Here is a 12,856-nt window from a genome sequence, read left to right as displayed (position 1 = left end):
AAAATGCCTATTTTTATTTTACATTTTAAATGCATTTGCCGAAAACCATTTTGCATTTTTATTTGAAATGGTTTTTTTCATTATTTTGTATTTGAAAGTGCAAAATACAAGAAAATTTTTTTTATATTGTAGCAATTTTTTCTTTTATGGAGATTCTTCGGCTAATGCATTTTCTTTTCAATTTTACTGAACTTTATGGGAAAATATTTCAGGTAAAATATTTCAGGTAATTTGGATTAATTTTTAAAAAAGTCATCCGCCATATTGGATTCACCATTTTAAATTTTGAAAAACTAACATGAGATTCGTAATCAGCGACCCCAAAAACCCCCGAGTAACAAGTTTCAGACAAATTGGACAATTTTTTATTTTTTGCATTCTGGTCACATTTAGTGTTTTTCAGCCGGCAGTTAAGGGGTTAACAGACTCTTCCCATATTTCAGATAATAATTTTTGAATAGTAAAGAGAAAAATTTTGTCAAAATTAATTTGATATAAAATTTATAAAAATGGTTTTTTATATAAAAAGTTTTTAAATCACTATAAAAATTTTAACAAGAGGGAAAAATATTTCTAACTTTTTAACATTCTACCTGACTTTTTGCCTTTTCTTTTATCTTCTATAATTTTGCAGATTTTTTCCTGGATTCCTAATTTTATTTTATTTTTCCTTTAACTATCACAGCAGAAACAGTAATATTATTATAAAAGTGTGTTGCAATAAGACAATTTTTTATTAAAATGTTTATTTTTTAATTACCTCAGTTATGACGTGATAATTGAATTGTCAATTGTTTACCCTGTGCCTTTTTCAATTTTTTAAAAATTTAGATTTCCTAAAAATAAATGAAAAATAGTCATATTTTCTGTTTATTAAACACATTTATATTTTACAGCTTCAAGAAGACCCAAGCGCTGACGGGAGCTAGTGAACCACAAAGGAGGTTGGTTTTCTGTCGTTGGCTTCTAAGAAGCCATGAAGCTGATGCTAATTTTATTAGGAACATCATCTTCACCGATGATTGCACCTTCGAAAGAGAAAGTACTTGGAATTTTAGGGATGAGCACTACTATAGTGACAAAAATGGATTTCTCATTATACCAAGGAAATTCCAAACGTGATTTTATGTTCATTTTTGGATAAGAATTGTTAACGGCCAATTAGTAATTATAAAAATTCAATGTAAAAATAATTAAATGTGTTACAAATCTTTAGTCTCTCATTTTATGTTTTATATTGCTGTTTAATATCTAAAAAATTTAATTTTTTTACAGATTGTACCATTTCAAATACATGTCTACTTAAATGGACCGAGGTACTACAATTTTCTCCGCAATCACATGCCTCGCCTTCTTCAGGCAAATGGTAAAACATGGATGATTGCAAATGGATGCAAGATGGTCATCCATCTCACCACACTCTACAAAACATGAGTTTGCTAAGTAGACTCTTCCTTAACCTTGTGATTTCATTTGGCGCCAGAGTAAAATGGCCTCCTAGGTCACCAGGTTTAAATCCTCTGGGGCCATCTGAAAGCACATATTTATCGTTACCAACTTCAAACCATCGAACAGTTGAATCAACGAATTGGGGAAGTCCTACAAACAGTAACGCCTGAAATGACAGATCGGTGTTATGCCAACCTGATTACGAGGGCAAGGCTGTGCATTAAGAAAAACGGAGGACTTTTTGAGCAGCTTTTGCCGTAAGTAGTCCATTAAGTGGTAAGGGTCTTTAAAGATAATATAAAATGAAATACAGTTTAAAGGTGGAAAGAAGTTAACAATCATTTATTTGCAAAGATGTACAGAGATTCTCGCTTGGAAGATATCCTTTTTTAAAAAAAAATCCGAGGTAACTTCTCTTCTAAAGGGTCAGTTATAAATAAAGGTAATATGAATCCTATAAAAATTTTGGTCAGCTTTCAAGTCTCATCAGCAGCCAACGTCAGATACAATAACAAGCTTCGGCTTGCAATATTTCCATCTAAATTTAATAAATTTTTAATATGACTTTTAGATTTGAATTTCATTCTTATTCTACTGTTATATATTTTTTAGATATGAAGTTTTTTATCATTCTTATTTAATGTTTTTTGGAATTATTTGAATCCGAATCCCATGATTCTGTAACTTTAATATTCTGATACATTATAACAAGTAACACTACCCAAGTGTCCTACGCCGATTAGGTACATGGTACATTACTACCCAAAAATTGATATTTAACCTAATTGACGAAGTAAATATTTTTCAGCTATCTACTTTATAATTATTTATGAACATTCTCTGGTTGACTAAAAATTAAAAACGATGATCAATAACCCCTTGAAAACAACCCTTAAAGTAAAATAACCACCCCTTAATGATAAAAGTTTTTGTGTATGAATGATAAAAATTATATGGATCCGTTCGTCACATTTAAAAAATAATTTTTTTAACCTTTAAACTGCTATGCCGGTCTGACAAACCGCTACAAAAATTTTTTTTGCTTATAACTTTTTTTCAAAGTATTTTTACATATGATACAATACAAAACTTAACAAATTTGAAAAAAAAATTTTGAAAAAGTTGTCAACTTGTTAGTTTATAATTAATTAATTATAATATAATAATAAATATAAATAATATAATATAAATAAATATTATAATTAATTATAAAGGGGCATTCCATTTCAAAACGAACCACCTTATAAACAATTGACATTGTAAGGCAATTTTTAAATAATTATTTATCCTATTTATTGAAGCGAAACTTTATTTACTATTAGTGATTTTAAAAGAAAATTTTCTCAACTTTATGATGGTAAAAATTTAAAAAAAAAAATAATAGAATTTCTGAAAAAAATTTAGTTTGAAAGTTAACCTTTTGAATATCTCAAAACATGTCGCGTCCGATTTTCTTGTAATTTATGTAAAAATGAAGCTTAAAAATTCTAGTTTAATTTACTGTTAACATTATAATGGGCAATTCGGTTAAAATTAAGAAATTAATTAAATTTTACAACGATGTCAGAGGTTAAACTGTGTAAAAATTTGAAAAAAAACAAATTCTGCTCGATATATACATTATAACCTTAGAAATTCTTGTAAAATTAAATTTATTTCTTAATCTCAACCGAATTGTCCATTATAATGTTTACAGAAAATAAAACTACAATTTTTTAGCTTCATTTTGATATAAGTTTCAAGAAAATCGAACGCAACATGTTTTGAGATTTTCAAAAGGTTAACTTTCAAACTTAATTTTTTTTATAAATTCTATTACTTTTTAAAAAAAAAATTACCATCATAAAGTTGAGAAAATTTTCTTTTAAAATCACTAATAGTAAATAAAGTTTCGCTTCAATAAATAGGAGAAATATTTATTTAAAAATTGCCTTACAACGTCAATTGTTTAAAAGGTGGTTCGTTTTGAAATGGAATGCCCCATATAATTAATTATAATATAATTCAATTGTTAGTTGACAACTTTTTTAAATTTGTTAAGTTTTGTATTGTTACATATATAAAAATAAAAAAAATTGAATCAAAATAATATAAAAATGACTTTTTTATGTTAAAAAGTAAAAAATATTTACAATAGTTGTCTTTAGAAAATTATATACTAAAAAACCGTAAAAAGGGAATATCGGTCTGACATACCGGGGGTAGCACTGAGCGTGATTTTTCAGGACGTAGCAGTTTAAAGGATAATTAAAAATTTTTGAAAAATAATTTTTTTTACACTACCGTCCACGAATATCAGGACGATTACACGCGACACTATGCAAAAACATGTTATCACTTTTTCAATCATGTATCGGAAATAAAAGGAGATAGTCCAGTCAAATTAGTCGAAAAAGAAGGCATATCACGTTTTATCTCAGGACCGCAATTTTTTTTTGCTTAATCCCTTCATTTTGGGGTAAAAATAAAGTGCCTAAATTTGGTACTTCGAACTCATTTAAAGGTAAAAATAGTTATTATAAGAAAGAAAGTATAAAATTCTGAGCAATTCAAAAAAATGAACCTTGCAGCTTAAAAATTGACCGAGATATGCCATCCGCAAAAAACCAGTTTTTTGTGATTTTAGCCAAAATTCGCTATTTTTCAGGTTTTTCAGAACTACTTCTAAAATAATGATTTTTTTAAAAATTACCAACAGAGGACTTAAACCTAACTAAATTCTTGACAATTTGAGACAAAAAAACAAAATAGCTTTAATAGTTTTAGAGTTACAGTCTCTCAAAGTTGATCCTCTTTGAGGTTAAATTGCAAAAAATTCTGTTATTAAGCATGATTAAATTATGCGTGAATGAACTGTAAAATAAACAAACCGCTTTAAAACACATGACCGTTTAATAGTAAAATTTAGTTCTTTTTTAAATTTATCGTAATCAAGTCTATTTACATTGTTTTTCATTAACTTAATAGCCGTTTAATAACGTTTGTATGTTTAAATTTAAAACATAAAAAAACTTTCATTTATTTGCGAAAAACATAATTTTTTGCAATTTAACCTCAAAAAGGATCAACTTTGAGACTAAAACCTAAAACTAAAAACCTCTAAAACCTATTTTTCTATTTCTTTTTATTTTATTTTATTTTTTTTCTATTTTTTTATTTTTATTTTTTTTTACTTATTCTATTTTTTTTTTATTTTTTTCTATTCTATTTTGTTTTTCTTTGTCGTTTTTTGCGGAGGGCATATCTCGGTCAATTTTTGAGCTACAAGGTTTACTTTTTATTAAATTGCTCAGATTTTTATACACTTTGTTTTTTATAATAACTTTTTTGACCCTTAAGGTACTCTCTCACCTCTACTGCCTGCCTGCCAGCGCAATGAGATTAAGGGAGAAAAAAAATTTAATTTGAATTTTCTGACTCTCTTACTCTTATGTGTTACTATGCCGACCTGCAGGCAGGCAGGCAGTAGAGCAGTGCGAGCGCCTTTAAATGTACGTAATGGAAAGCGCTAATTTTTAAAAAACTTATTTTTTGCACCTCTTTTGCAAAAATTTTTTACTTTCCCGACGGCACTTTATTTTGACCCCAAAATGAAGGGTTTAAGCAAAAAAAATTGCGGTCCTGAAATAAAAAGTCTAAAAATGCTAATTTGACTGCGCGCGGCTGCGAATGGGAGAGAAAGCAGGGACGAATTCATGCGGGGCGGGGGAACGATGAACTTTCGAGTTTCTTTATATTCTTCGTGAAACATCATTATTATTCCGCAGCATAAATTCGTCCCTACTTTCTCTCCCATTCGCTGCCGCGCGAAGCCACAATCAAGTCGTCACAGTCGAATTTCAATGTACAGATCGAGAAAATATGATAATTTTTTTCATTTCATTCACTTTACAACTAAACAATAGTTAACTAAATGACTTCAAAAACGGATTACACAGGCACACAACAAAATAAAAAAGTCAAAACCCAAAGGTTACACCCCCCTATCCCTATGTTTTTGGGGTCGCTAAAACCGAATATGACCATGAAAAATTTTTTTCATCGGCCATTTTCCCGCTACCACCCCCTTACACCTGCTCCCAGGGGTTGGAATTTCAGTTTTAAAAAAAGTGGAGTAGGGTGTCTATTCCTGTTTTTTGGGTCGCTAAAACAAAAAAAGACTACCAAAAACAAATTCTTCCCTCCCTTAACCCCCTACAACCCCCTTAACAACCCTGGGGTGAGAGGTCGAAATTCGAATTTTCACGAAAAGTCGATTACAGTGTCTAAACCTACGTTTGGTAGTCTGTAAATTCGCCAAAGTTTTGTTTCACCAAAGCGTGAATTGACCAGCGTTTGCTGTATTCAGAGTGCTCAGTATGTGGCAATGTAAACAAGATATGTAGAATGTCATCCGTGCTCGTGAAATTGAAAATGTCGGTAAATAAAGTGAAATTTTAGTGTACTTGACAAACAGAGATGGCGCTGTAAGTAAAATTCTGCAAATACTATTAATTAAAATAAAATAAAAATTATTAATAAAAAATGCATTTTAATTAATTTACAAAAATTGGGGATTATTTTTCTTTTACGAAAATAATTATTTTATTTAATTAATTAAATTAATTATTATGTTAAATAAAAAATACTAACAATAAAAATAGTATAAATAAAATTATAATTCGTTCATTAATAAATCTAATTAATAATAATAATAAAATTATATTATGAACAATAAAATATTAATTGTTTTAATTAATTTATTTATTTGATAACGAAATAAAATAATAATAATAAAAATTATTTATTAATAAAAGTAGTGAAAGAAAATAAAAATAGTAAAACAAGAAAATAATTTTCAAAATTATTTAAATTGACTTTTTGTGTTCAAAGACTCTTCGATGGCCATCGAAGAGTTTTAAACTCTCTACGTTTTATTCCTAAATTGTTGACATTAATTCTTGCTGCTTAACCATTTTGCTTTGTATTTTAGTGCTCAAAAAAAGAAAATAAAAATAGTAAAAGACATTAATTCCTGCTGCTTGACCATTTTGCCTTGTATTTTGTTGCTCAAAAAAAGAAAACAATAATAGTAATACAAGAAAATAATTCTTAAAATTATTCAAATTGACTTTTTGTGTTCGAAGACTCTACGATGGCCTTCAAAGAGTTTTAACTCTCCTCTATGTTTTTTTCCTGAATTGTTGACATTAATTTTTGCTGCTTAACCATTTTGCTTTGTATTTTGGTGCTCAAAAGAAGAAAATAAAAATAGTTAAAAGAAGAAAATAATTTTAAAAATTTTTACGTTTTATTCAGTGTTAGCAGATTTTTCAAAATACTTTTCTTCGTTTTGAAAATCAATTTATCTGGGTTAATAAAACTTCTTATTACATTTTTCTTATAACATTCTCAAAAAAAACTGCTTCTATAAACTACTAGCCATTAGGAGAAGCCTTCTCAAAAGTTGCGATGCTGGAGAAAAGTTATTCAACCATTTGTTATAAAAAATTGACATAACGTTCAACTAAGAAAATTAAAAATAAGAAAAAATTATAACTTTTTTAAAACAGGAAATTTTTTTCAAACAAAAACTGTCTTTCTAGCCTGCTAGCGAGTAAAAAAATAATTTTCAAAACTTGCTATGACGGAGAAAAATGATACAACGATTTTTTGGAAAAATTCTAAATTTCGTCCAATAAGAAAATCCCAAATTTTTAAAGACAGGAAATTGTTTTGACGATCAACTAAAGCTTTTCCAGCTTCGACTCATATACAAAAAGATTTTTAAAAAGGTTAGAAGAGGGAGCGAAGAAATCCAAAGATTTTCTGAAAAAATTTTTACATTCAATGAACATAGCCAAAAAAGTATGAAAATTCCAAATTTTTAAAGACATGAAATTTTTTTCTGAGTCAACTACAGTTTTTCTAGTTTCCTTTCAAGGAGAAAAACATTTTTATAAAGGTTTGACGAGGGAGCAAAGGAATCCGAAGATTGTCTAAAAAAATTTTCACATTCGATTAAATGAGCCAAAAAAAAAGAAAATTCAAAAATTTTATAAACAGGAAATTTTTTTTCTCTACCATAAAAGGTTTTTCCTGTTTCGTATCCACTATAAAAAGATTTTTTTAAAGCTTTGAGAAAGGAGCAAAGAAATCCAAAGATTTTCTGAAAAAATTTTTGCATTCTATGATCTGAGCAAAAAAAAAGAAAATTCCAAAATTTTATAAACAGGACATTTTTTTCTACATCAACTAAAGTTTTTCCAGTTTCGAATCCAAAATAAAAACATTTTTTAAAGGTTTAAGATTTGAGCAAAGATATCCGAAGATTTTCTAAAAAAATTTTCACATTCAATAAACTTAGCCAAAAAAATAGGACAATTCCAAAATTTTAAAAACAGGACATTTTTTCTCCATCATTAAAGGTTTTTCCAGTTTCGTATTCACTATTAAAAGATTTTATTAAAGGTTTGAGAAGGGAGCAAAGAAATCCGAAGATTTTCTGAAAAAGTTTTCGCATTCTATCAACTGAGCCAAAAAAAGAAAATTCCAAAATTTTATAAACAGGAAATTTTTTTCTCCATCATTAAAGGTTTTTCCAGTTTCGTATTCACTATTAAAAGATTTTATTAAAGGTTTGAGAAGGGAGCAAAGAAATCCGAAGATTTTCAAAAAAAAATTTCACATTCGATGAACTGAGCCAAAAAAAAGAAAATTCCAAAAATTTTAAAACCAGGACATTTTTTTCTTGATTAACTAAAGGTTTTCCAGTTTCGTATCCACTATAAAAAGATTTTTTTAAAGGTTTAAGAAGGAAGCAAAGAAATCCAAAGATTCTATGAAAAAATTTTCACATTCGATGATCTTAGCCAAAAAAAAGGAGATTCCAAAAATTTTAAAAGCAGGACATTTTTTTCTTGATTAACTAAAGTTTTTCTACTTTCGAATCAATTATAAAAAGATTTTTCAAAAAGTTTGAGAATGAAGCAAAGAAGTCTTTTATTTAAAAGAGTTAACATTAATTGACTACTAAATAAAATACCATTAATTTTTAAAAAATAATAAAATACGAAATTTTAGGACAAAAAATTTATTCTTTCGTTGAAGAAACATTTACACATTGTATGAGCGGGGATGATGGAGGCGTAAAATATAAGTCTGACTGAGATGACATGGCGGTGAAGTAGAGTTCTGATGTGGGTGATGTTGGTGGAGATGACGGATTTTCAGGTGACGCGAGTGGTGTTGATGGTAGTGACGGCGATGCCGGTGGAGATGATGGTGTAGTCGGTGGTGATTGCGGAGGTGATGTTTGAGCCGGTGAAGATGATGCTGATGAAGGAGAGGGTGTCTCGAACCTTTGAGGTGGCGAAGTTGAATCTGGTGCTGTTAAATAATTATTTTATTGAATTTATAATACATGTTATATAATACATTTCTTATATATTTAATGAAAAATAAGATATTAACCATAAATTATTAAAAAGTACTTACATAGATTTCTTTCCATTCTGTTAGCCATTTTAATTTGTTAAAACTATGAAAAGACAATCATATGTTGTAAAACGGGGGTTCTTAAGGAAACATTAAACATTTTTCACAATTTACAAAGAAATGGTGGGTTAATTTAAAGGTATGTTCATACCTCTGCATGCATGCAGGGTGGAGTTCCATATGAGCAGAAGGTGTAAAACCCCGAAATATCCTTTTTAATCTTATTAATCTTACTGTAAGTTTTCAAAAATTTTCACACGAATTCAATTAATGTTGAATACTATTTTTTAAAAAATCAACAATTTAACAAAATATTTATGTAATTTTTCACAATAATTCAATTACTTTTACAAATAAAAACATTTTTCATGAAAATTCAATTATCTAAAAAAATGTTTATCAAAATTCTAAGCAAGAATTCAATTATTCTTGTAAATAATAAAACTCATTTAAAATTTCAATCATTTAAAATAAAATTTTCATATTATTTATTATATTTTGAAAAAATTATTTATTTAAAACAATGTTTATAAAATTTCTTTAAAGAATCCAATTATTTTCAAATAGAAAAAAATTCTTCTCTGGAATTCAAATATTTTTGAAAATTTAAAAAAAATTCTTTGCAACAATTTTTTAATTATTTTCATAAATAATGAAATTCTAATTCATCTCAGCATTTAGATTATTTTTTATACAATTTTACAGTAATTGCTCAAGAAATGTAATTATTCTTAAAAATTTAATTTCAATTCCTCAAAAAAATAAAATATTTAAGAAAATGTTTTTTTTAATTCTTTGAAAGTATTCAATTACAGTCGAACCTGGATAAGCGAGAGTTCAAGGGACCGGCAATTTTCTCTCGCTTATAGAGGTTTATCGCTTATCCAGTTTCTTAACTACAGAAGTCTAAGTCACGGGATCAACAAATAACTCTCGCTTATAGAGGTTTCTCGCTTATCCAGTTCTCTCTTATCCAGGTTCGACTGTATTTACAAAAATATTATAAACTTTCACAGGAATTCTATTATTTTCAAATATTTAATAAAATTGTTGGAAATAAATAATAGTACATAATGCAACAAGGGAGGAGGTAAGTCCAACTTTATGTGCCGAGCACAATATTATCCTAGGGCAATAATGAACACTATATTGACCAGCATCACCCACATCAGAACTCTACTTCACCGCCATATCATCTCAGTCAGACTTATATTTTACGCCTCCATCATCCCCGCTCATACAATGTGTAAATGTTTCTTCAACGAAAGAATAAATTTTATGTCCTAAAATTTCGTATTTTATTATTTTTTAAAAATTAATGGTATTTTATTTAGTAGTCAATTAATGTTAACTCTTTTAAATAAAAGACTTCTTTGCTTCATTCTCAAACTTTTTGAAAAATCTTTTTATAATTGATTCAAAAGTAGAAAAACTTTAGTTAATCAAGAAAAAAATTTCCTGTTTATAAAATTTTGGAATTTTCTTTTTTTTGGCTCAGTTCATCGAATGTGAAAATTTTTTTGAAAATCTTCGGACTTCTTTGCTACCTTCTAAAACCTTTAAAAAAATCTTTTTATAGTGGATACGAAAGTGGAAAAACCTTTTATGAAAAAGAAAAAAAGTTTCTGTTTTTAAAATTTTTGTATTTTCTTTTTTTTGATCAGTTCATAGAATGCGAAAATTTTTTTAGAAAATCTTTGGATTTCTTTGCTCCCTTTTAAAAGCTTTAAAAAAATCTTTTTATTTTGGATTCGAAACTAAAAAAACTTTAGTTGATGTAGAAAAAAATTTCCTGTTTATAAAATTTTGGAATTTTCTATTTTTTGGCTCAGTTAATAGAATGCGAAAATTTTTTCAGAAAATCTTTAGATTTATTTGCTCCCTTCTCAAAGATTTAAAAAAATCTTTTTATAGTGGATACGAAACAGGAAAAACCTCTAATGATGGAGAAAAAAATTTCCTGTTTATAAAATTTTGGAATTTTCTTTTTTTGGCTCAGTTCATAGAATGCGAAAACTTTTTCAGAAAATCTTTGGATTTCTTTGCTCCCTTTTCAAAGCTTTAAAAAATCTTTTTATTTTGGATTCGAAACTGGAAAAACCTTTTATGAAAAAGAAAAAATTTTCTGTTTTTAAAATTTTTGTATTTTCCTTTTTGTTGGCTTAGTTCATCGAATGTGAAAATTTTTTCAGACAATCCTCGGATTTCTGTGCTCCCTTTTCAAACCTTAAAAAAAGTCTTATTATTTTGGATTCGAAACTGGAAAAACTTTAGTTAATGTAGAAAAAAATTTCCTGTTTATAAAATTTTGGAATTTTCTTTTTTTTGGCTCAGTTCATCGAATGTGAAAATTTTTTTGAAAATCTTCGGACTTCTTTGCTACCTTCTCAAACCTTTAAAAAAATCTTTTTATAGAGGATACGAAAGTGGAAAAACCTTTTATGAAAAAGAAAAAAATTTCCTGTTTATAAAATTTTGAAATTTTCTTTTTTTGGTTCAATTCATAGAATGCGAAAATTTTTTCAGAAAATCTTTGGATTTTTTTGCTCCCTTTTGAAAGCTTTAAAAAATCTTTTTATTTTGGATTCGAAACTGGAAAAACTTTAGTTGATGTAGAAAAAAATGTCCTGTTTATAAAATTTTGGAATTTTCTTATTTTTGGGTCAGTTCATAAAATGCGAAAATTTTTTCAGAAAATCATTGAATTTCTTAGGTTCCTTCTCAAATTTTAGAAAAATCTTTTTATAGTGGATACGAAAGTAGAAAAACTTTAGTTAATCAAGAAATAAATATCCTGGTTTTAAAATTTTTTGAATTTTCTTTTTTTTGGCTCAGTTCATAGAATGCGAAAATTTTTTCAGAAAATCATTCGATTTCTTAGGTTCCTTCTCAAATTTTAGAAAAATCTTTTTATAGTGGATACGAAAGTAGAAAAACTTTAGTTAATCAAGAAATAAATATCCTGGTTTTAAAATTTTTGGAATTTTCTTTTTTTTTGCTCAGTTCATAGAATGCGAAAATTTTTTCAGAAAATCATTGGATTTCTTTGGTTCCTTCTCAAATTTTAGAAAAATCTTTTTATAGTGGATACGAAAGTAGAAAAACTTTAGTTAATCAAGAAATAAATATCCTGGTTTTAAAATTTTGAAATTTTCTTTTTTTGGCTCAGTTCATAGAATGCGAAAACTTTTTCAGAAAATCTTTGGATTTCTTTGCTCCCTTTTCAAAGCTTTAAAAAAATCTTTTTATTTTGGATTCGAAACTGGAAAAACTTTAGTTGATGTAGAATAAAATGTCATGTTTATAAAATTTTGGAATTTTCTTTTTTTTGGCTCAGTTCATAGAATGCGAAAATTTTTTCAGTAAATCATTGGATTTCTTTGCTCCCTTCTCAAAGTTTTAAAAAAGTCTTTTTATAGTGGATACGAAAGTAGAAAAACTTTAGTTAATCAAGAAAAAAATGTCCTGGTTTTAAAATTTTTGGAATTTTCTTTTTTTTTGCTCAGTTCATCGAATGTGAAAATTTTTTTTGAAAATCTTCGGATTTCTTTGCTCCCTTCTCAAACCTTTAATAAAATCTTTTAATAGTGAATACGAAACTGGAAAAACCTTTAATGATGGAGAAAAAAATGTCCTGTTTTTAAAATTTTGGAATTTTCTTTTTTTTGGCTCAGTTCATCGAATGTGAAAATTTTTTTAGAAAATCTTCGGATATCTTTGCTCAAATCTTAAACCTTTAAAAAATGTTTTTATTTTGGATTCGAAACTGGAAAACCTTTAATGATGGAGAAAAAAATGTCCTGTTTTTAAAATTTTGGAATTTTCTTTTTTTTGGCTCAGTTCATCGAATGTGAAAATTTTTTTAGACAATCTTCGGATTTCTGTGCTACCTTCTGAAACCTTTAAAAAAATCTTTTTATAGTGGATACAA

This window comes from Leptopilina heterotoma, unplaced genomic scaffold (assembly GCF_015476425.1).
Source record: "Leptopilina heterotoma isolate Lh14 unplaced genomic scaffold, ASM1547642v1 Lhet_173, whole genome shotgun sequence".
In the NCBI taxonomy this organism is placed as follows: domain Eukaryota; kingdom Metazoa; phylum Arthropoda; class Insecta; order Hymenoptera; family Figitidae; genus Leptopilina; species Leptopilina heterotoma.
Note: the sequence above shows the minus strand (reverse complement) of the source record.